Genomic DNA, 23,664 nt, shown 5'->3' with positions numbered 1-23,664 from the left:
GCCGTAAACTCAAGTAAAAGGGGTTTTCATGCCCTAAAACCCTTCCAAATCACTCCTATGGCTTAGATATGAATTGTAGGACCTTGGTTTTAGCATTTGGACACTTGAAACATGAATTTTGTGGGACTTATGTGAGTTTACGGCCAAGGATAGTGCTTGGGCCGTAAACTCCCCAAAATGTGACATAAATCCAATTCTAAGGTGTTAGAAAGCCATCCAACACCACCAAAAGCCTTGGAATAAATCAAGGGACCAACCAAAAATGCTTTGAGGGTCTAAAACACATCATTTATGGGACTTATAAGGGTTTACGGCCAAGGCTTGTTCTTGGGCCGTAAACTCCAAAACTTTTGGTGTTAGAATGCAAACTAAACACCCCTAAAGCCTTTAGATGATTTTTAGAAGCCCTTCTATGCAAGTTTTAGACCTTGAAACACTTTGTATGACCCTACATTAGAGTTTACGGCCATGAGGAGGGTCTCATAGGCCGTAAACTCCATAACACCCCTCAAATGTCACATAAAAATCATACTAGGTCTTGGAATAATCTTATGAATCACATGAGATTAGTTTTAACAACATTTGACACCTATTTCATAAAGATTAAGGAGTTTACGGCCAGGAGCCTATTCTGGGCCGTAAACTCCCATAAAATAAGCATTTTGATGATTTGAATTCAGTCCAAGTGTTCCAAGACAATTTAGAAAATCCATTCTAGCAACCTCTAAGTCCATTTGAGCCCTTAAACCCTCAAAACCACACCAACATGAGTTTACGGCCGTAAAATCATAGTGTGCTTCATGGTTGTAAACTCATTTAAATGTTTACTTATGGAGAGTAAACTCATGTCCCAAGTCCCTAGTGCCATTACAAGTCCGAAGATGTCACCCAGGTCACTCCAAACGCTCGTTTTGAGGTGTTTAACCTCATTGGAGTGTAATGTTCCGTATGATTAGCGAATGTATCTCTAATTGTATATATATGGACATTATATCATTTTACATAGGGTCATCGCGAGTAATCAAACCCCAAACCGACGTCTAGCATTCAAAACCTACGCGTTTCCGAGTCCGGTGAGTTCATACCCCTACCCTTTTTCACTGTTTTCACTGTTTTCCGGGGGGGAACACAAGCAAAGTACAAGGGAATTCTTGTACTCATGACATGTTTTCAAATGTGTGTTTCATATTCTTATGCCTTTATAACTGATAACTACAACTGATAATAGATCGAACATACAGATCACGTAACATATATTTGTGAAATAAGTCTTTAAACTAGTATGTTTTACATGTATTTCACAAATGGTTTTCCACATTTATCAGTTAAAAGCATGACATTAAAACATTTGAATATAATACCTGTACACTGTTTTGTCCTCGGTAACACTCCACGCACATACGCGAGTGGAGGACTTTCATATTATTACTAGTAAATTTGTTATTCCGGTACGATTGGAGACACGTCCTCGGAGAACACTCCACCTGGATTACGCGAGTGGAGGACTACACCCATAACCAGAATCTCTGGTATTTAGAGAGCGTGACTTGAGTTTATAGATCTATACGGGGCTGACTACCCCACACCTGGCTGCTAGCTACAGCCGAACCGAAATGGTTCAAGGGTGACGAAAGTCATAAGTATGTGGACGACTTATTGCCACATGTGGACTACTTATTGCCACAGGTTTCAGTCTATTGTATGGTTATGGAACTCGCAATTAGGATAACAGAGATTTACTTATAGTAATAATGGATTTCTTATTACATCGTTTACTTCTTTTACATATTTTACTTACTGTAACTAACATTCAGGAAGGTACGGGACCTTCCTGGAGAAAACATGGAATCTAATCACGATTACATATTTTACATTTTTCACATCGTTTACATAAGATACATACATACAGGAAAGCATGGGGCTTTCCTGGGTAACACTTACATAACTAGAAAGAGTCACAGAATGGATAACATTACATCTTTTACAATTTGTAACATACAATAAGGAAAGTATGGGACTTTCCTGGTAATAAATGATAAGTAAACAGAACAGTTTAACCAGTCAGATAATCAACTACATATTTTCACATGAGTAAACATGTTTTCAGTGTACAAACTTACTATACTTTACACTTGTGAAACAATAACCAACTTTTAAGAAAATACGGGATTTTCTTGGTGTACATAACATTTCAGAAACAGAAAGAAAACCGATACATTTTCGTAAAACAAAACCGCTTATGAACTCACCAGCTTTATGCTGATTTTCAAACCGCTTGTGTTCTCAGGTCAGCATTAGAACAGGTACCCGAAGATCCTTTTACATGAAGACGGTGTACATGAAGACCCGTTACATTTTGTCTATATATACTATGTATCACAACTGTACAAACTTTACTTTTGAAACAACTGTAAAACTGTTATTATGTAATGTAATGCTTGTTTTACTTTGCTTACTATGTACATTGGATTTGATACTCAACACGGTAGTCAACCCCGGAAATGTATTCCGCCTTCGGTTTTCGGGGTGTGACAGATTGGTATCAGAGCCCTTGTTTATAGTGAATAAAGTATACCAAACCTTACATGGTATAAAACTATAAACACTAAAGGGCCTAAGTGCTCTGAATTAAAAAGTATCTTCAAAATATAAGTATTTTCAAAAGTATACAAGTATACCGAACCGTCGCCATCCGTAACCACAAGTAGAACGGAACATAAGTAAATGGGTGTTGTGTACTACGGTTAAACCTGGGCAGTTATGTAGTCGTGTCTAGGGTCAATATAGCCTGGCCAACTATATTCATTCAAGACACGGCCAACATGTGCTTGGGAGTGACTGTGGTATGCGACATGCCTAAAACTTACCCTAATATCCCAAACATCGAATCACTATCGTAAACAATTCATGAAATACTATGGGAGTATTTCTTGATTCCAATCATCTGTAGCAATCCTCATTCGAGTAGTTTTCTGTGATTACTCTTAGCGATAAATTATCTGTTCGATAACTCTTTCCTGCTTTATCACTTACTCGAATCATATAACTGTCATATCTATCGATTCAATGTAGAGGGCTTACCATCCTCTCTTCCTTGATCTTATTAGATCAAGATGCCTCCCCGAAAGAGACCTAGCTCAAAGAACAACGACAATCCTTCTTCGCCGCCACCTCCTCCTCAGTTTGACTTAGCATCAGTCCAGACTATGATGACAGCTGCAATGGTAGCAGCTATGTCACAAATGAACCCTAGTGGTTTAGGTGGTGGTACTCAATCTCAAAACCCTGAGGGTAACCAGGGACACCAAAGGGGGGGTTCCTACAAGGATTTTATGAATGCGAAACCAACATCTTTTAATGGCACTGGAGGTGTCATTTCCCTATCTCGATGGTTCGAGAAAATCGAGTCCATCTTTGAAATCTGTGCTTGTGCGGAATCCGATAAAGTCAAATTTGCAGCCTGTACCTTCGCGGATAAAGCTTTGACTTGGTGGAATGGCCGAGTCAAATCTCTGACCTTACCCGTAGCCAATGCCATGGGCTGGGAAGCCATGAAAGAACTTCTCATTGCTGAGTATTGCCCCCGTGGTGAAATGCAGAAATTAGAGCACGAGCTCTGGAACCTGAAGATGAAAGGTTCCGACATTGCTGCATATACTTCCCGATTTGATGATCTCGCACTTCTCTGCCCGGGGTTAGTCACTCCTGAAAACAAAAAGATCGAAAGGTTCGTTTGGGGATTATCTCAACCAATAAAGAGTCATGTTTTGGCTGCTCGTCCGGATACCTATGATAGTTCCAAGACCTTAGCACAAATTCTGATTGATCACAACGACGATGTCAAGGAAATCACTACCACTTCTGAGCCGACTCAAAGGAGTGGTGAAAAGAGGAAATTCTGGAAAAAGAAGAAAGGTAAATCTTCTCAAGGATCATCTAAGAAACAACAAACGGTAGCAGTCCATGCTGCTACTGCTACTCCTGTTGCTGTTGTTTCTGCTATGGGATCCACAGCCTCAACTCCTACCAGTAAATATGCTGGTAACCTTCCTCAATGTGACAAGTGTAAATACCATCATCATCCTGGTCCCTGTCGAGAATTGTCTTGCACCAACTGTGGTAAGAAAGGGCACACAGTTCGGTATTGCAGAACCCCTACTCAATCAGCTAACCAATCATCGGGAGCAGGTGTTAGTCAAACCTGTTACAACTGTGGCGAAGTTGGGCACTTTAAAAGGGATTGTCCCAAGAAGTCAACTGCTGGTAACACTGGAAGGGTCCTAACCATGGGTCGGAAGGTAGCAGTTGCTGATCCCACTGTTGTTTCGGGTACGTTCCTTCTCGACAACTCATATGCTAGTATTCTTTTCGATTCGGGTGCTGAAAGGAGTTTTGTTAGTCATGCATTTAAACATAATCTAAAACCAAATCCTCAACCACTAACTGAAATGTTTACCATCGAGATGGCTAATGGTGAGAAAGAAAGCGCTAACGACGTATTCATAGGTTGTACGCTCACCCTGAATGACCACTCATTTCCTATAGACCTCATGCCCGTTTCCATTAAGAGTTTTGATGTTATCGTTGGCATGGATTGGCTGAGTCCCAATCATGCTGACATTCTTTGTTATGAAAAAGCTATCCGTCTCAATCTTCTTTCGAATCAAACTCTCGTAGTCTATGGCGATAAACCCAGTTCCAACCTTCATATCATTCTTGCATCAAAGCTCGAAAGCTCCTTCGAAAGGAGTGTGCTGCATTCTTAGCTCATGTGATCAACGAGAAACAAGAAGTTAGAGACCTCGCGAGCATTCCCAAAGTCTGTAACTTTCCCGATGTGTTTCCCGAAGAACTTCCAGGAATCCCTCCCGAACGTCAGGTCGAGTTCCGTATTGACCTAATTCCTGGAGCTACTCCCGTAGCAAAATCCCCGTATCTCTTAGCTCCCGCAGAAATGCAGGAGTTATCCAGTCAACTCAATGATTTGCTCAGTAAAGGATTCATTAGACCGAGTTCCTCACCCTGGGGAGCTCCGATTCTGTTTGTCAAAAAGAAAGATGGATCCTTTCGAATGTGTATCGACTATCGTGAGCTGAACAAGTTAACCGTTAAGAACCGATATCCTCTTCCAAGAATAGACGACCTCTTCGATCAACTCCAGGGAGCCAGCTACTTTTCTAAGATAGACCTTCGGTCAGGGTACCATCAGTTACGAGTCCAGGAGGATGATGTTCCCAAGACAGCTTTTAGGACTCGGTATGGACACTACGAATTTGTAGTGATGCCCTTCGGTCTCACCAATGCACCGGCTGTGTTCATGGATCTGATGAACCGGGTGTGCCATCCTTTCTTAGACAAATTCGTTATCGTATTCATTGATGACATTCTCGTATACTCCCGAAACGAAGAAGACCACAAACAACACTTGAGACTAGTGTTGGAAACTCTTAGATCCGAAAAGCTTTACGCAAAATTTTCCAAATGTGAATTCTGGTTACGGAAGGTAACTTTCCTCGGTCACGTAGTAAGCGAGGAGGGTATTCATGTAGATCCTTCCAAGATTAAAGCGATAGAGAGTTGGTCGGCACCGAAAACGCCCATGGAAATTCGTCAATTCTTGGGTCTAGCCGGCTACTATCGACGATTCATTCAGAACTTTTCCAAAATCGCCAAACCGTTAACCACTCTAACACAGAAAGGTGTACCCTTTTGTTGGAGTGATAAGCAAGAAACTGCATTCCAAACGTTGAAGAGAGCCTTATGCAGCGCGCCTGTTCTGTCTCTGCCTGAAGGGACAGAGGACTTCGTTGTCTATTGCGATGCGTCTAATCAAGGTTTAGGCTGTGTGCTTATGCAAAGAGGAAAGGTGATTGCCTATGCCTCTAGACAGCTGAAAACACACGAGGTCAACTATACCACACACGACTTGGAGCTAGGAGCAGTAGTCTTCGCATTGAAGATTTGGAGACATTATCTCTACAGAACCAAGTGCACAATCTTCACTGATCACAAGAGTCTGCAGCACATCTTTAATCAAAAAGACTTAAACATGAGGCAACGACGATGGGTAGAATTACTCAGTGACTATGAGTGTGAAATCCGTTACCACCCCGGCAAGGCCAATGTGGTAGCAGATGCCCTTAGCCGAAAGAATAATACAAGCCACAAAGTGAAGAACCAGACGATGACCATCCATTCCAACTTACCTACGCAAATCCGAGAAGCTCAGTATGCAGCCCTCAAACCTGAAAACGTGACAGATGAAACCTTGAGAGGAATGGAAAAGAAACTTGAGATCAGAGGTGACGGAGTTCACTGTTTCATGAATCGAATCTGGATTCCCAAATCCGGTGGATTCAGGGAAATAGTCATGGAGGAAGCACATAGAACCAAATACTCTGTTCACCCAGGTTCGGACAAGATGTATCTGGATCTCAAGAAACAATACTGGTGGCGAAACATGAAAGCTGAGATAGCTACATTCGTGGGCAAGTGTCTGACTTGCGCCAAAGTCAAAGTCGAACATCAGAAACCTTCAGGTCTGCTCCAACAACCCGAGATTCCCGAGTGGAAGTGGGAAATGATTACCATGGACTTCATCACCAAGCTACCCAAGTGTTCTAGTGGATACGATACCATTTGGGTAATTGTCGATCGTTTGACAAAATCCGCTCACTTCATCCCAATCAAAGAATCCTACAAGATGGAGAGACTCGCGCGAATCTACATCCAGGAGGTAGTACGTCTTCACGGTGTACCTGTTTCCATTATCTCTGATCGAGATAGTAGGTTTACCTCCAGATTCTGGCAATCTCTTCAGAAAGCCCTTGGAACCAAACTAGACATGAGCACGGCGTATCATCCTCAGACCGATGGACAGAGTGAGAGAACTATCCAAACCCTGGAGGACATGCTTCGGGCATGTGTCATTGACTTTGGAAAGTCGTGGGATACACACCTATCCTTGATCGAGTTCTCATACAACAACAGTTACCACACCAGTATTAGGGCTGCTCCGTTCGAAGCCCTATACGGTCGTAAGTGCAGATCTCCTCTGTGTTGGGCCGAGGTGGGGGATACACAGTTAGCCAGGAATCGAGTCCTCGATAGTGCTCTCACTGGTCCTGAAATCATCCGCGAAACCACCGAAAAGATCATTCAAATCCGTAACCGACTGAAAGCCTCACGTGATCGTCAAAAGAGTTACGCTGATAATCGTCGGAAACCACTAGAATTCCAGGTTGGAGATCGTGTCCTGTTGAAAGTCTCGCCCTGGAAAGGCACTGTACGCTTTGGCAAGCATGGGAAACTTAATCCGAGGTACATTGGACCCTTTGAGATCCTCTCCAGGATTGGTCCAGTTGCTTATAAACTTCATTTACCTCACGAACTCAGTAACATTCATCCTGTCTTTCATGTTTCAAATCTTAAAAAGTGCCTATCCGATGAAACCCTAACAATTCCCTTAGACGAGATCGAGATCAATGAAAACCTCAACTTTGTGGAGGAACCGATCGAAATCATGGATCGAGAAGTCAAACGTACAAAACAAAGTCACATCCCGTTAGTGAAGGTTCGCTGGAATGCCAAGCGGGGACCGGAATTCACTTGGGAACGGGAAGACTCAATGAAACAGAAGTATCCACAACTCTTTTCTTATCCATGATTGTATCTTGTCTTATGTTCTAAACTTGAATTTCGGGACGAAATTCCCTCTAACGGGGGGATAATGTAACAACCCGAAATTTCTGCATCATTTTAATGTAACTCTTTCGCGCAACCGATCGTCGTTCCGATTTCCGATTTCCGATCTTCCGTTTAATTGAGTCATTACAAAGTACGCATTTAAAATTGACTTAATGGGTGTCTTAATACATTTAGAAATCAATTTAACACCCAACTTTAGTGATCGGAATAATTCTAGAATTTACCGTATCGGGTTACGGTAACTTAATCGGGTACGACCAAATACCCCGTCTAACGCCGGTATCGGGTAGAATTCCACCGTGTCCAAAACTTAAACACTATATAAACGTGTTTAGGACTTCATTTGAAGCCTTTTGGCAAGTTTCTCACTAAAACTCTTACAACCTCTCTCCTCAAGATAGAATTTAGGTCCAAATCACAAGTTTAAGGCTTCAAATGTTTAAGGTAACCTCCCTAACATGTTATTCAACACCTTTAGCCTTCAAATTGATGAAATAATTGAGTTTTAGGTCCAAGAACATGAGTTTACGGCCAAGGAACAAGCTTGGGCCGTAAACTCCATTTAATGGGGTTTTAAGCCCTTAAACTCCTTCCTAAACTCAATTGGACTTTAGATATGACTATGGGACTTCAAGATATGGACTTAGGACATTTAAAACTATGATTTTGAGCCATATAAAGGAGTTTACGGCCAAGGCATAATCTTAGGCCGTAAACTCAAGTAAAAGGGGTTTTCATGCCCTAAAACCCTTCCAAATCACTCCTATAGCTTAGATATGAATTGTAGGACCTTGGTTTTAGCATTTGGACACTTGAAACATGAATTTTGTGGGACTTATGTGAGTTTACGGCCAAGGATAGTGCTTGGGCCGTAAACTCCCCAAAATGTGACATAAATCCAATTCTAAGGTGTTAGAAAGCCATCCAACACCACCAAAAGCCTTGGAATAAATCAAGGGACCAACCAAAAATGCTTTGAGGGTCTAAAACACATCATTTATGGGACTTATAAGGGTTTACGGCCAAGGCTTGTTCTTGGGCCGTAAACTCCAAAACTTTTGGTGTTAGAATGCAAACTAAACACCCCTAAAGCCTTTAGATGATTTTTAGAAGCCCTTCTATGCAAGTTTTAGACCTTGAAACACTTTGTATGACCCTACATTAGAGTTTACGGCGATGAGGAGGGTCTCATGGGCCGTAAACTCCATAACACCCCTCAAATGTCACATAAAAATCATACTAGGTCTTGGAATAATCATATGAATCACATGAGATTAGTTTTAACAACATTTGACACCTATTTCATAAAGATTAAGGAGTTTACGGCCAGGAGCCTATTCTGGGCCGTAAACTCCCATAAAATAAGCATTTTGATGATTTGAATTCAGTCCAAGTGTTCCAAGACAATTTAGAAAATCCATTCTAGCAACCTCTAAGTCCATTTGAGCCCTTAAACCCTCAAAACCACACCAACATGAGTTTACGGCCGTAAACTCATGTGTGAGTGTGTTTCATGGTTGTAAACGCATTTAAATGTTTACTTATGGAGAGTAAACTCATGTCCCAAGTCCCTAGTGCCATTACAAGTCCGAAGATGTCACCCGGGTCACTCCAAACGCTCGTTTTGAGGTGTTTAACCTCATTGGAGTGTAATGTTCCGTATGATTAGCGAATGTATCTCTAATTGTATATATATGGACATTATATCATTTTACATAGGGTCATCGCGAGTAATCAAACCCCGAACCGACGTCTAGCATTCAAAACCTACGCGTTTCCGAGTCCGGTGAGTTCATACCCCTACCCTTTTTCACTGTTTTCACTGTTTTCCGGGGGGGAACACAAGCAAAGTACAAGGGAATTCTTGTACTCATGACATGTTTTCAAATGTGTGTTTCATATTCTTATGCCTTTATAACTGATAACTACAACTGATAATAGATCGAACATACAGATCACGTAACATATATTTGTGAAATAAGTCTTTAAACTAGTATGTTTTACATGTATTTCACAAATGGTTTTCCACATTTATCAGTTAAAAGCATGACATTAAAACATTTGAATATAATACCTGTACACTGTTTTGTCCTCGGTAACACTCCACGCACATACGCGAGTGGAGGACTTTCATATTATTACTAGTAAATTTGTTATTCCGGTACGATTTGAGACACGTCCTCGGAGAACACTCCACCTGGATTACGCGAGTGGAGGACTACACCCATAACCAGAATCTCTGGTATTTAGAGAGCGTGACTTGAGTGTATAGATCTATACGGGGCTGACTACCCCACACCTGGCTGCTAGCTACAGCCGAACCGAAATGGTTCAAGGGTGACGAAAGTCATAAGTATGTAGACGACTTATTGCCACATGTGGACTACTTATTGCCACAGGTTTCAGTCTATTGTATGGTTATGGAACTCGCAATTAGGATAACAGAGATTTACTTATAGTAATAATGGATTTCTTATTACATCGTTTACTTCTTTTACATATTTTACTTACTGTAACTAACATTCAGGAAGGTACGGGACCTTCCTGGAGAAAACATGGAATCTAATCACGATTACATATTTTACATTTTTCACATCGTTTACATAAGATACATACATACAGGAAAGCATGGGGCTTGAATGAGGATTTTGTACAACAAAGTGGGATCTATAAATACTCCCATAGTATTTCATAATTCTCTGCGACGACGATTCGTTGTTTGGGGTATTTGGGTAAGTTTTAGGCATGCTGAACACCACAGTCACTCCCAGGCACATGTTGGTCGTGTCTCGAATGGAAATAGTTGATCAGGCTATATTGACCCTAGACACGACTACATAACTGCCCAGGTTTAACCGCAGCATACAACACCCATTTACTTATGTTTTGTTCTACATGTAGTTACGGATCTCAGCGGTTAGGTATACTTGTATGTTTTTGAAAATACTTATATGTTGAAGCATACTTTTAGTTCAGAGCACTTAGGCCCCTTAATGTTTATAGTCTTATACCATGTAAAGTTTGGTATACTCAGTTCACTATAAACAAGGGATCTGATACCAATCTGTCACACCCTGAAACCGAAGGCGGAAACGTCTTGGGGCGGAGGTGACTTCATGTGAATATCATAACCAATGTACATAGTAAGCGAAGTAAAACACAAAACATTAAATTACATTACATAGATTTCATTACATCAGTTGAAAAGTAAAGTTGTACAAGTTTCATAGATACATAGGTTAAACAAAAGAAAGACGTGACTTCTATTCGCTCCGTCTTCTGCAAAAGGACACGGGGTACCTGTCTAAGTAGAACCTGAGAATACAAGCATTTTAAAAATCAGCATAAAGCTGGTGAGTTCATAAGCTGTTTGTTTTTATGAAAATGTACAAGATTCCTTTTGGTTTCTGAAAATGTTACAACCCAAGGAAAATCCCATATTTTCCTAATGTGAAAGATGTATACTGAAAACCTGATTAACCCTGTAAAGTGTGTTTGTTTACCAACCCAAAAATGTAATGTAAAAGATGTATACTGATAGTGAAGTTTAGTTGTTCTGTTATGTTACGCTGTTCTGGTTATGAACTGTAATTACCCCAGGAAAATCCTATATTTTCCTATTGTGAAAGATGTATATTGAAAGCCTGGTTACCCTTGTAAAGTGTGTGTTAGTTTACCGACCCGAAAAGTAACGTAAAAGATGTATGCTGAAAATGTATTAGTTGTAACACGTTTATAAAACTAATATATACCAAGTAAACTAGTTACTTAACCCATTATTACTATAAAGTAAATCTTTGTTATCCAAATTGCGAGTTCTATAACCATACTAAAGACTAAAATGGAAAAGGAAGGCCAATATCACTATGAATTTTGTCACCCTTGAACCTTTCGGTTCGGCTGTAGCTAGCAGCCAGGTGCGGGATAGTCAGTCCCATATAGATCTATACACTCAAGTCACGCTCCCTACCTAAGGGATTCTGGTTACAGAGGCGATCCTCCACTCGCGTATCTCTGTGGAGTGTTCTTTGAGGACGTGTCTCCAATTTATAGGAATAACAAATCTAAAAGACGATCCCCCACTCGCGTATCTCTGTGGAGTGTTACCGAGGACAAAAATGATATACTAAGCTTCTAGTTCAATGTTCAAAGATTATGTTTTTAACTATTTATAATATGGAAACCATTTGTGAAATTATAAAATATAACAATTTATAACATTTTTCACAAATACTATGATAATGAAATCTGCAAGTTCAAACGGTTAACAGATATGATTAACAGTGTTAAAAACATATGTAGTATGAAACACAACACTTATAAATAAGTTTTGAGTACAAGTATTACTTGTACTTTGCTTGTATTCCCCCCCCTGAAAACAATGAAAAACATTGAAAAAGGGTAAGGGTATGAACTCATCGGGCGAGAAATGTGTCAATGAGGATGCTAAACGTCGGATCAAGGCTTGAAAACGTGCGAGTTTCCTATGTAATGTTAAATGATACACAAATGTATCTAATTAGAATTTAAAACACTAATCAAATACGATTATACACTCCAAGACGCGAAAACACTTCAAATTAAGTGTTTGAAATGACCCGGGTGACTTTTCTGGACATGAATGGCTAGGATATGGAGTTTACTCTCTGAGAGTAAACTCTAGGGAGTGTTCACGGCCTTAAACACCTCATCCCCATGAGTTTACGGCCGTAAACTCATGGTGGGGTGTTTTATATGCTAAATGGCCTTAAATCAAATGAGGGGTGTTGCTAGGTTTGGTTCTAGGGCATTATCAAGGAATTAACTCAACCATATGGACCAATTTATGAGTTTACGGCAGTAAACTAAGTGTTTACAGCCGTAAACTCTCACCCACATCATTCTTAATTGTTTTGAAGGTCAATGATTAATCACAAATGATTCAACTCAATTTTACAAGACTTGGGGTGAGTTTAGGGCATCAAATGACACATATTTAGGAGTTTACGGCCCTGGAGCATATGCTATGGCCGTAAACTCTCAAATGGATGGTTTTTGTTATGTTTAATGCCCCCAAATAATTTTTGGTTGGTTCTAGGATTTATTCCAAGGCATATGAGGTGTGTAAGTTGCATTTTAACACCCAAAAAGGAGTTTACTCCCCATGAAATGGTGTTTATGGCCCAAGTTTGTTCTTGGGTAGTAAAATCATGTTTACCCCTCAAAAATGATATTCAAGGTGTTCTAAGTCCAATCTAATAAGTCTTTAAGCCATATCTAAGCTCCTATGGTGATTTGGATGGGTTTAAAGGCTCAAAAACCCCATTTACATGTGTTCACGGCCTAAATCTATTCCAGGGCCGTAAACACATGTTTATGGTCCTATTCCATGATTTGAACATGAAAATGAAGGCTAAGGATGTTATACTAGGAGCTAGGATGATTACCTTGGTGTTTTGAAGCTTGAAATGGGTGATTTTGGATCAACAAGTTGGATTTGAGGAGAGAGGTTAGAGAGAGAGTTTAAAGGCTCCAAATGAGTCTTAATTCACTTTAAATATGGTTTGAATTGGATACATGGTGGAATTCTACCCGATACCGACGTTAACCGATGTTTTGGGTCGCACCCGATTAAGTTGTCATCACCCGATATGGTCGAAACTAAAATTTTTCTAATTACTAGTTTGGGGTGTTTTAATGTGTTTCCAACATGTTTGGATACTTACAAGGTCAAATAAAAGTCTTCACTTAATTGACCTAATCCAAAAATGAAATCGGAATAATTCGATTAAAACGAGTTTTACGAAAGAAATGGGTTGCGGCGATGGAAAAACTTCGGGTTGTCACATGTGGTTTTTGATAAGATAACTCTCTTAGAGTCCTTTATCTTAAGCTCTTTAAGATCCTTGTCAATTAATGCAATTTTACTTAATCCTTTAAGTTGTCATGATCTATCTATATAGATCATTATTCCATGAATTAATATGTCGACTACATATAACATTAGGAATGTTACTGCACTCCCACTAGCTTTGTAGAAAACGTAAGATTCATCTAGATTCATAATTAAATCACACCATGTAATTAACTTATAAGAAATAAGATTCTTACTTTGAGATGTTAGCTTATATCTTGGAAATATTTTCATTCATGTATGTTTTCTCCTTTGAAAACTCACTTACTCTTTATATTCGTAATATATCGAGCAAGATAATCAAGCCCATACTTGATAATGATACATGAACGCATCTCTATGTGTTTTATTAGTTTCTGATCAACTATTGAGTAGATTCAACAACAATTGATAACTTACTAGTTCCAAACTATGATGCATTTAGTTTATGGCTCTTAAGCTCTTAAAGTTCCATATAAGTCCCACTTAGAAAAAAAAACTTTCTAATCACTTATCTGATGGAATGACAATTAGTGGGATTAGTAGAAACTTCATCCTACACAATCATTTAGGATATCTACATAAATGTGGTTAGTAGAAGCTATAGTGGTTAAGCTTATTGTTTAACATAAGCTATATAATGCTATACCTTTTAGATAATGATAAACCATTTCGTCGTCAGTCTAATATAAGTATCTAATCCACTTCTTTGGTTAGAAATATATATTCAATATATATTTGTTGCAGTGAGCCTAATTCCAAAAAGTTATAGAGTAAATAGTTCCTATAAAACATCATATAATATAATGCAATGTCTATGTTTTATCCTCTCTAAAAACATGTACCTATCGGCATTCAACTAGTGGTTAGGTGACCATATCCCACTAGAGAATACGAAGGCTACCTTGAATATCAAAAGATAGATTCAAGTGACCAGATGATCCTGTGCCACAAGAACCATATTAATGAAGAGTGAGTGTGTTTGTCAGAATGAGTTGTGAATCAATTGCACAAGTCCTAAGATGTTCTAAGAAGACTTGGTATACAAAACTCATTTTCTTTGTCACAATGAAATGTTAATGATGGTCTCATTAAGTCGTATGTCAATCTTCACTATGAAACAATTTGAGCAAATCAAAGATTTCAACAATAACGATTAAAAGTCATCAGTGAAATTGGATAAACATCTATCACCAAATCTATTCATGGATTGAAAAGATTACATACATCACTTATGTATAATTCTTTGTCAACCCTTTGTTCTTTAACTTCAAATAGATAAAGACACTTGCAAATCATCTTCCCATATAAATAGGATTCACATATATAAAATGAATCATGCTTATTTGCCTTCAAAAATTCCATCCTTTTGAAGTTGGTATATGTATTTCTTATTTATATTGTCATGATGATTATGACATAGATAAGTTCCAATCAAATATCATTTGATTATATAGGTGTCAAAATTATTAGTTTAATGAAAGATTATAGAATTACTTCATAAATAACATTATGAGAAAATATTATTTAACGCAGAATATATCGTTTCAGAACATGAATGTGAACATCCATTAAACGATAAGTAAATCTAGATTTACTCATAAATTACAGTTTTTACATGTCCCTATAAGGATAGGCACAATACATCTATTGTTTAAATAAAAGACTATAACAACACTTATTATATCTTCAACACGAAATGTCATTCGTTTGTAATCAGTTGATTATTTCTTCCAATCATCAACACATAATATCAATTATCAATGTCACATGAAGTATTACATACTCAAGTGAATGATGGAAAATAAATAGTTCTATCATATAGATATCTGAAGTCTTGTCTAAGTCCAAAATCTTTAGCATGATGAGATGAGAGGAGCAATTCCTCCTTTAGTGTCCAATTTCTTCCACAATAGAAACAACACTAATCATTTGGTCCTTTATTGATTTTCGGGTTTATGTTGTATTTCCCTTAACTGAACTATAAGTCTATATGAGTGCATAATCTTTTAGACTTCCTTTTATTCAATGCTTGAACAGACTTAAAGCTATTTCTAGTGTTCTAATTGAATATCTGCTTTACTTGATGAGACATCTGATATGTTTCATAATTATCCAAGACTTTTAGCAATTCATGGTTAATCACTCCAGTATGATGTGAGATACATCACATTATCACAATAATACTTCCATCAAAGTATCATAATTAGACTAACTGGTTGTAGAGGTTATTCAGGTTTGGGATCTTTCAGTATATATAATTTCTGTTTATCTTAAAGGTAGAACCTCAAGATATCGTACCAGTTATAGAAATCATAACCATTAAATGTTACTGTCTCTTGAAACTCAACAAGAGAGAGGTTTTGCAAGGCGTAAAATTATTAACAACTATCAATAGAATTTAACAAAGTTTCATTTAGTATTTTCAATATTTAGTCTTTAAAAATTAATACCTTATATTGTTTCTTAAAACATTAATTTATTAAATTATGGGATCCAAGTAACAAAACCAGTAAATGGCTAGGTGACATTTATTCCATAAACTTAATCAAACTCGGTAGGTAGCGATTACCAATTGCATACAATATGTAATTCGTAGATGATGGGATCCTAAACAACTATAGCTTAGCTTGGCATGTTTATCCCATCTATACTTCGGACCCCTCATGCTTAGGTGACCTTTATCACATAAGATTCAGATCAAGTCATCATACTTGAAACAACTTGTAGCACTGTAACTAACCAGTATCAAGGTGACCATTTAGAAACCAGAAACTACAAAACCACCCTGAACATCAAAATCCAATCCTAGTGACCAGGTGACCCCGTGACACTAAAACCCTCAAATGATAACAAGTGTTCTTCAAAAGGACAACAATGACTTGCATTTTTAGAAAAGGTTTTATATATGTTTTACATTTATAGTTTATAAAAACATGGTCTCATGAATATTGTATGCATCTATCAATTCATGTCATTCATATTACTTGTTATGAGGTTCTTTTGGTTCCAATAAAATTTCATTTTATTTGCCATTAACCGCGATCAATTATAAACTAAAATCCGGTATTTTAAAGTTTAGTCATAGATCGGTTTTAAGAAGCGGTAACAGTCTTAATAAAACTTTATTTTATGCTTAGGACTTGGAGTTTTAGATGAGTTATAAAATCACTATTTTAAATCTCATTTTAACAATAAAAAAGTTATGACTTCATGAATTTATAGAATAAACTCATTTTATTTTATAAAGTCAATTTTATGCATCATATGATAAAAGTCATATTTTGATAAACCAAAACTTAAGTGATGATACTTATGTTTTAAATCCAATTTAGCATGCATAAAACATAATATCAACATGTTGTGCTATGTTTAAAACACCAATATCATATATTAAGTTTCGACACAAAAAATAATCACTCGTTTTATTATTTGCCGTTATAACGCTATAAACCGATTTTAGTCTTTTTAATAAAAATGCCTTATTTATTATAAAGACATGGAGTTTATAAAGTTTAAACATCTTTTAAACCATTTCAAATATTTTAAAGTTGGGTATTTATAAGTTTTACAATAAAACTATTTTCAACAAAAAAATTGAGTTTTAACAAGTGTAACATCCATAAATTTCATAAAAATTTTAAACTTTTTCAAACATCCAAAAACACTATTTATTACAAATTGTTTTCAAAATAGTTTGTCATCAGAGTAATCCCAGAAATCATAACACAAAATGTGAGGAGATGCACGATCAAGCATTCGCCTTCCCGCGATCATCCGAAGGACCTGAAACAAAGTCTAAGACTGTAAGCCCAAAACTTAGTGAGTTCCCCCAAAATACCAAAACCATACAAGCCAAAACAATATCATAAAAAACAGTATGTATATAGAGTCTTCAGCATGACTGGACCGCCTCACCGGGCCTTCAATCTATCTGGCCCATTCTCAGAACCTTTAGCATGTCTGGACCGCCTCACCGACCTTCAGCCTGATTGGACCGTTCTTCGGGCCTTCGGCCTGAATGGTACGTCTGATGGGCCTTCGATCTATATGGGCCGCCCTGGGTCTGTAGGTCTAAAGCACAAAGCAGGACCACCTCAACCCACCCACAGTCACACGATCATATCATAGATATCAAATGCTAGCTAGCACATACAATAATCATACAGGCCTAACAGATCATCAATCATAGCATCATCCTATATTTTAGGATACGGATCTAACAAATCACTACACATATCATCATACGATAACGAGGATAACAATCCAAAAGGGTCGGCCTTAGTGCCTTTGACCCTGTTAGTATAATGAGGAAAACTCACCTCACAAGTAGCACTGACTGACAAGATTCAACTCTCGAATCACGACTCTCAACTCAACTGCCTACAATCACCAATGACTACTTCATTAAAATCCCAAAATACCCTCAAAAGTCAAACTTGGTCATCCATGGTCAAAGGCAAAGTCAACATTCAAGGTCAACAGTCCATGTTGACCCAACTCATCGAGTGCATCTAGCAACTCGTTGAGTTCCTTCAATGTTTAGAAAACCGGGAAAAACCCTAGCCAACTCGCTGATTTATCTCATCAACTCATTGAGTTCGCTCAGTATCCAGAAGGTGGGAAAACCCGATCTAACTCGTCGAGTTGGCAGAGCAACTCGTCGAGTTTTCCTAGCCTTAATGCATTCAGAAACCTTCCAAGTGAAACCAAAGCCCCAAACTATAGATCTGGTCACCTAGGACTGAGATACCACGTTAAGTTGCTAACTTTACGTCCATGCATGGCATGAAAGGGGCTAAAAAACTCAAATAAGGCTTATCAAGGGATTTAGGTCATGAAGGAGGGCCAATACTTGATAAAGATGACAACTTTATGTCAAAAGGGGCCATGAAACATCCAGATCTGAAACCATGGCTTCATAACATGCTCAAATCCAAGAATGGTCCCAAAATAAGCTAATAATGGCCATAAATTCAAAATAAGAGATCTAGAAAAATGGATGATCAAAATAACGACTTTATACCTCCAAGTGGATGCAACAACACTGAAAATCCCAGATCTAAAGTTTATCCCTTCAACTTTTCACCACCAACTTCAAGCTCCTTCAAGAAAAGCACCAAAGAACACTCCTTAAACTCACACACACTCAAAATGGGGAAAGATGCACGATTAGGATTTTCTATTGACTGAGGAGACGATGAGGAAGGCTAACAATGGGTCATAAGTTCTTTAAATAGGGTGCAAAACCCTGAAAATTATGGTTTTCATGTTTAGCCTTCAACTCGTCGAGTTGGGGCCTTCCAACTTATCGAGTAGACCCTGAAAGATGCGAGGCCATTAAAACTCTACACGACGAGTTGGAGCCTTCCAACTCATCGAGTTGCCCTAAAAATTATAAATAACAAGCTTTAAATTCATACCCGAAGATTAGGATGTTACAACCGGTACCAGTAAAACGTTTTTATAAATATTTATAAACATCTTATGTTATCTTTTATATTTTTTTTACTCAAACTCCAAGTGATATTATCTTTTGAAAAAATGTTATTTGACATGTAAAAACCATTTTTATACATAAAACATGACATACATTTAACATAAAATAAACATCACAAGCATGCACTATAATGTGTATAAACCAAGCTTTGACCAGTAATAATTTTTGTGAGTCATCACAAGAATTATTAAGTCTTTCCTAAAGGACTTAAGGGACACTTCAAAAGAGTCTTGAAGCTCCCACTTGCCAAGTCAAACTGTTGCTTGTGAAATTTGCAACACTTAAACCATTAAGACTATAATTAACCCCAAAGCCAAAAGTAGAAGCTTATGGTTGGGATTATAATCTTAAATGGTTAAGTCATCTTCAAGGTACAAATGGGTTGTTTATACACAACAAAATATCATTATGATATTTGATATTTTGTTGTGTATAAACAACCCATTTGTAGAAGGTAATGAATAATAGTATTTCCCCATAAATCCGATATTTTCTTATTTATAAAAGGCTCGTAATCCTTGTGTTACCGTATGAACTGTTTTTGTATTATTATGATTTGAGCACTTTGATGCCCGTAATGTATCGATGGTAATGGATCTCTATGGTAGTCGTTATAACCATGCATGATAATGACTAATTCGTCTGTTTTGGCATTTGTCCAAATGCCAGTTTTGATCAAGATTTTATCACCTTAGACTGGCCTAGTCTAACTATAGCGAACAACTCAGGTGTAGGGGAGTCAAGCCCGTATAGATCTATACACAAACTCTCGCTCTCCCTCCGGGAGACTCTGATTATAACTACAGGCTACGGCCAAACACTCAGTGGTGTCAACCGACAATTCTCACTAGATCCCAATGATTGTCACATGAATATGTTTAATGTTAAATGTATTTTGATTTCCAAACACTAGATGATACTTTAATGTGAAAAGACACGGCCCAACAAACAAGACAAAGGACAGCCGTGGCCCATTAGATATGTAAGTTATTTCCAGGCTTGATAGTATGAAAATGGACAAGTTAAAGCCCATTATGCATATGATGAATCTCTCCAGGCTAAATTAGCATGTAAACGACCACTAAGGCCCAATAACATTTAAAAATAATTTAGGCCCATTGAGCATGTAATTGGGTCATTAAGTCCCAATAGACATGAAATAAATATATTGGGCCCAATAAACATGCAAATGGATCACGAAGGCTCAATAAGCACGTATATCAAGTACTAGGCCCAATATTCGTACCATTGTTCAATTTTTGTATATTTGTTGTGGTATAGTGTTTCTAGACGAAACATTAATTCATGATGTTATAAAATATCCAATGTTTGAATTATAATGATATATTTTAGTTTATATATAAAAATACCATTTAAAACCCTTATGTTATAAAAATTTATATCTTTGGTCCAGTTGTTCAATAATTGACATATTTGACCCAAAATATTTATTTGATCATTTCAGCCCCATTTTCACCGAAAAATTTCATTTTCAACCCTTATTTGAATAAATGACATTTTGGACTTTTTTTGGTGTAAATAACATTTTTAGCCCATTAAATCATTAAACTTAGCATTTTCGGCCCAATTATAAATAAATTGCAATTTCAGCCCAAAATACCATTATTGACATTTCTAGCCCTTATTTGGTAAAAATTCACATTTTGATCCATTTTCCGTAAATTTTACATTTTTGGCCCAAATTTCAAAAAACTTTGCATTTTTAGCCCGGTTTAGAAACAAGTGTCATTTTTAACCCTTATTTTGGTTTACTTACGTTTTGGCTCAAGATTTTTATCAAATAACATTTTCAATCTCCTAAATTCATATTTTTCGCAATTTGGGCCTAAAAACTGTAAGACCCAAGAACTTATGCCCATTATGCTAAAATTCACATCTTTGGTCCTTTAAAAAGGGTGTTTATCATAAAAACGCAATTTTATTCAATTATGACCTTTTTAATCCTTAGAAAACCTATGTCATAATTTTTCCTCATCTTTTGTTTATTTGTCAAAAATGATCCTTAAATATTTTTTTTTGTTTTGTACATATTGGACATGCAATACACTTTTATCTTTGCAGTATGATGTATCAAGTGTTTTAGTTTATGGATTTTACCCATTATTATTAAAGATCTCGAGATTTGTCAAGATCTAACACATATTCAAAACATAAATCAAGTAACACACATAACATGTATAAGCACATAGATCTACATATACTACTTGTATTCTCCCCCCAAAAAACAGGTAAAAACCGAAAATAAGGGGGTATCAACTCACCTTTGCTTTGATGTTTCGGTTTTGAAGAAGAAATGGAAGAAGATCATGTGATTTTCGGTTCTAAGTAGCTCCTAGAGTAGATCTTGGGCCTTAAGATGTTTTAAGAACCACAATGGGTGAAGTAATCCTCTTGGAAATGCCTTAAGGTCTTGAAATTTAGAGGACAATGAAGAAGTTCTTGAGATCTTAGAGAGAGTTTGAAAGGAAATTTTTGAAGATGTGTGTATGTGTTGTTCTTGGCCATAAGTAGAAGGAAGGAGAAAGAGGAGTGACCTTTGCATGGAAGTATGAGAGTGCATTGTTACATGTTGTATAAAAGCTTTGTTATCCCGTAAACAAAAATAATGTGTCATGGATTAGGTTAATTAACCACTTTCTTCTTTTTTTTTTAACAAAACCGAGAAAGGAAAGAATGGAGAGGATTGGGCCTTTTCGTGATTTGGCTCGAGATTATGAGGCCCACAGTGAAGATTCTCGACCCACTGGACCTTTAGGAGTGTTCACGGCCCAATGAAAGTCCATTAGGTAGTTTTATAGCCCTTTAGGGTGATTGGAGTTGTTATGGCCCAATAAGGCCCGTTAGGGATAAACTAAACCATTTTAGGCCCATAAGGCCCAAAATATTATGTTTTGTAAATGTGGGTCCATTTGAAGCCTATTTAAGGGTTCTAAGCCCAAAATAGTCGAGCTGAAAGCTAATTGGTCCATTAGGTCCAATAAAAAAATCCTAGTCCATACAGAGCTTGAACCGGGATTTTTAGGGTTTTCAACTTATTATTGACTATTCGAAATACTTTACATATAGTTTTGAACTTCAATTATGTATCTTGACTAAGTTTGCTGTCATAAAATGAACATTGTGCATGATACCAAGCTAGATTTACAAATATTATCGTAGATGACGATTACATGATCACAGAATTTCCTGGCTAAATTGCCAGTTGTGACATCATCCCCATGTTAGCGGGAATTTCGTCACAAAAATCTTTTGAAAACTAGGATTATGAATAAGAGAATAAGTGAGGGTACTTTTGCTTCATTTGGTCTTCACGTTCCCATGTGAATTCCGGTCACACTTAGCGTTCCATCGAACCTTCACAATTGGAATGCAACTTTGCTTTGTACGCTTCACTTCCTTATCCATAATCTCGACCAGTTCTTCGACGAACTGAAGATTCTCGTTTATCTCAATCTCTTCCAAAGGAATGACAAGAGTTTCATCTGATAGATACTTTTTCAGATTTGAGACGTGGAACACAAGGTGTACGTTGTTGAGCTCGGCAGGTAGCTGCAGCCTATATGCCATTGGACCAATTCGGGCAAGAATCTTGAACGGTCCAATGTATCGCGGGTTCAGTTTTCCCTGTTTCCCAAAGCGGATCATCCGTTTTCACGGAGAGACCTTCAATAACACTCGGTCCCCGACTTGAAATTCTAATGGCTTTCACCGCTTGTCCACATAGCTCTTCTGTCGGTCTTGCGATAATTGGAGTCGAGCCCAGATTTGGATTATCTTTTCTGTCGTTTCTTAAAGGCTTTCTGGCCCTGTGAGAGTGCTACTTGGTGATTTCCCCTTTGCCAGCTGGGTGTCACTCGCCTCATCCCAGTTTAGAGGCGATCTGCATTTGCAACCATATAAGGCCTCGAATGGAGCAACCTTGATACTTGTGTGATAGCTGTTATTGTATGAGAATTCAATCAAGGGCATTTGGGTGTCCCATGACTTGCCGAAATCAATCACACAAGTCCGGAGCATGTCTTCGAGTGTTTTAGATGGTTCGCTTGTTTGGCCATCGGTTTGAGGGTGGTAAGCAGTGCTCATGTCTAGTTGTGTTCCCATAGCCTTCTGAAGTGACTGTCAAAATCTTGAAGTAAATCCGTTATCCCGATCCGATATAATAGATACTGGTAATTCATGGAGTCTCACAATCTGTTTGATATAGATCCATGTTAATCTTTCCATCTTGTTTGATTTCTTTATTGGTAGGAAATAGGCAGATTTGGTTACCCTATCGACGATCATTCATATAGAACCCAATTCGACTCTTAGAACAATAAGCTTCGTCTTTTGACTTTGAGAGTTTTATCCCATCCACGCAGTGGTTCCTCCGCGATATTCTCCGGCTTTGATGCCTTCATGGCCGGTCGTAGGTGTTGATAGTGTTTTGTTCATGCTTCGTGAGCAGACGAGTATGTTATCGATTAAAATAATGAAAAGTATGACTAGGAATGGTTGGGAAAACTAGGTTTGTAGGGTCTATGAATATCGTGGGGGCATTCGTTAGACCAAAGGGTATCACAAC

Source organism: Lactuca saligna, chromosome 5 (genome assembly GCF_052625555.1).
Source record: "Lactuca saligna cultivar CGN05327 chromosome 5, ASM5262555v1, whole genome shotgun sequence".
NCBI lineage: Eukaryota > Viridiplantae > Streptophyta > Magnoliopsida > Asterales > Asteraceae > Lactuca > Lactuca saligna.
Note: the sequence above shows the minus strand (reverse complement) of the source record.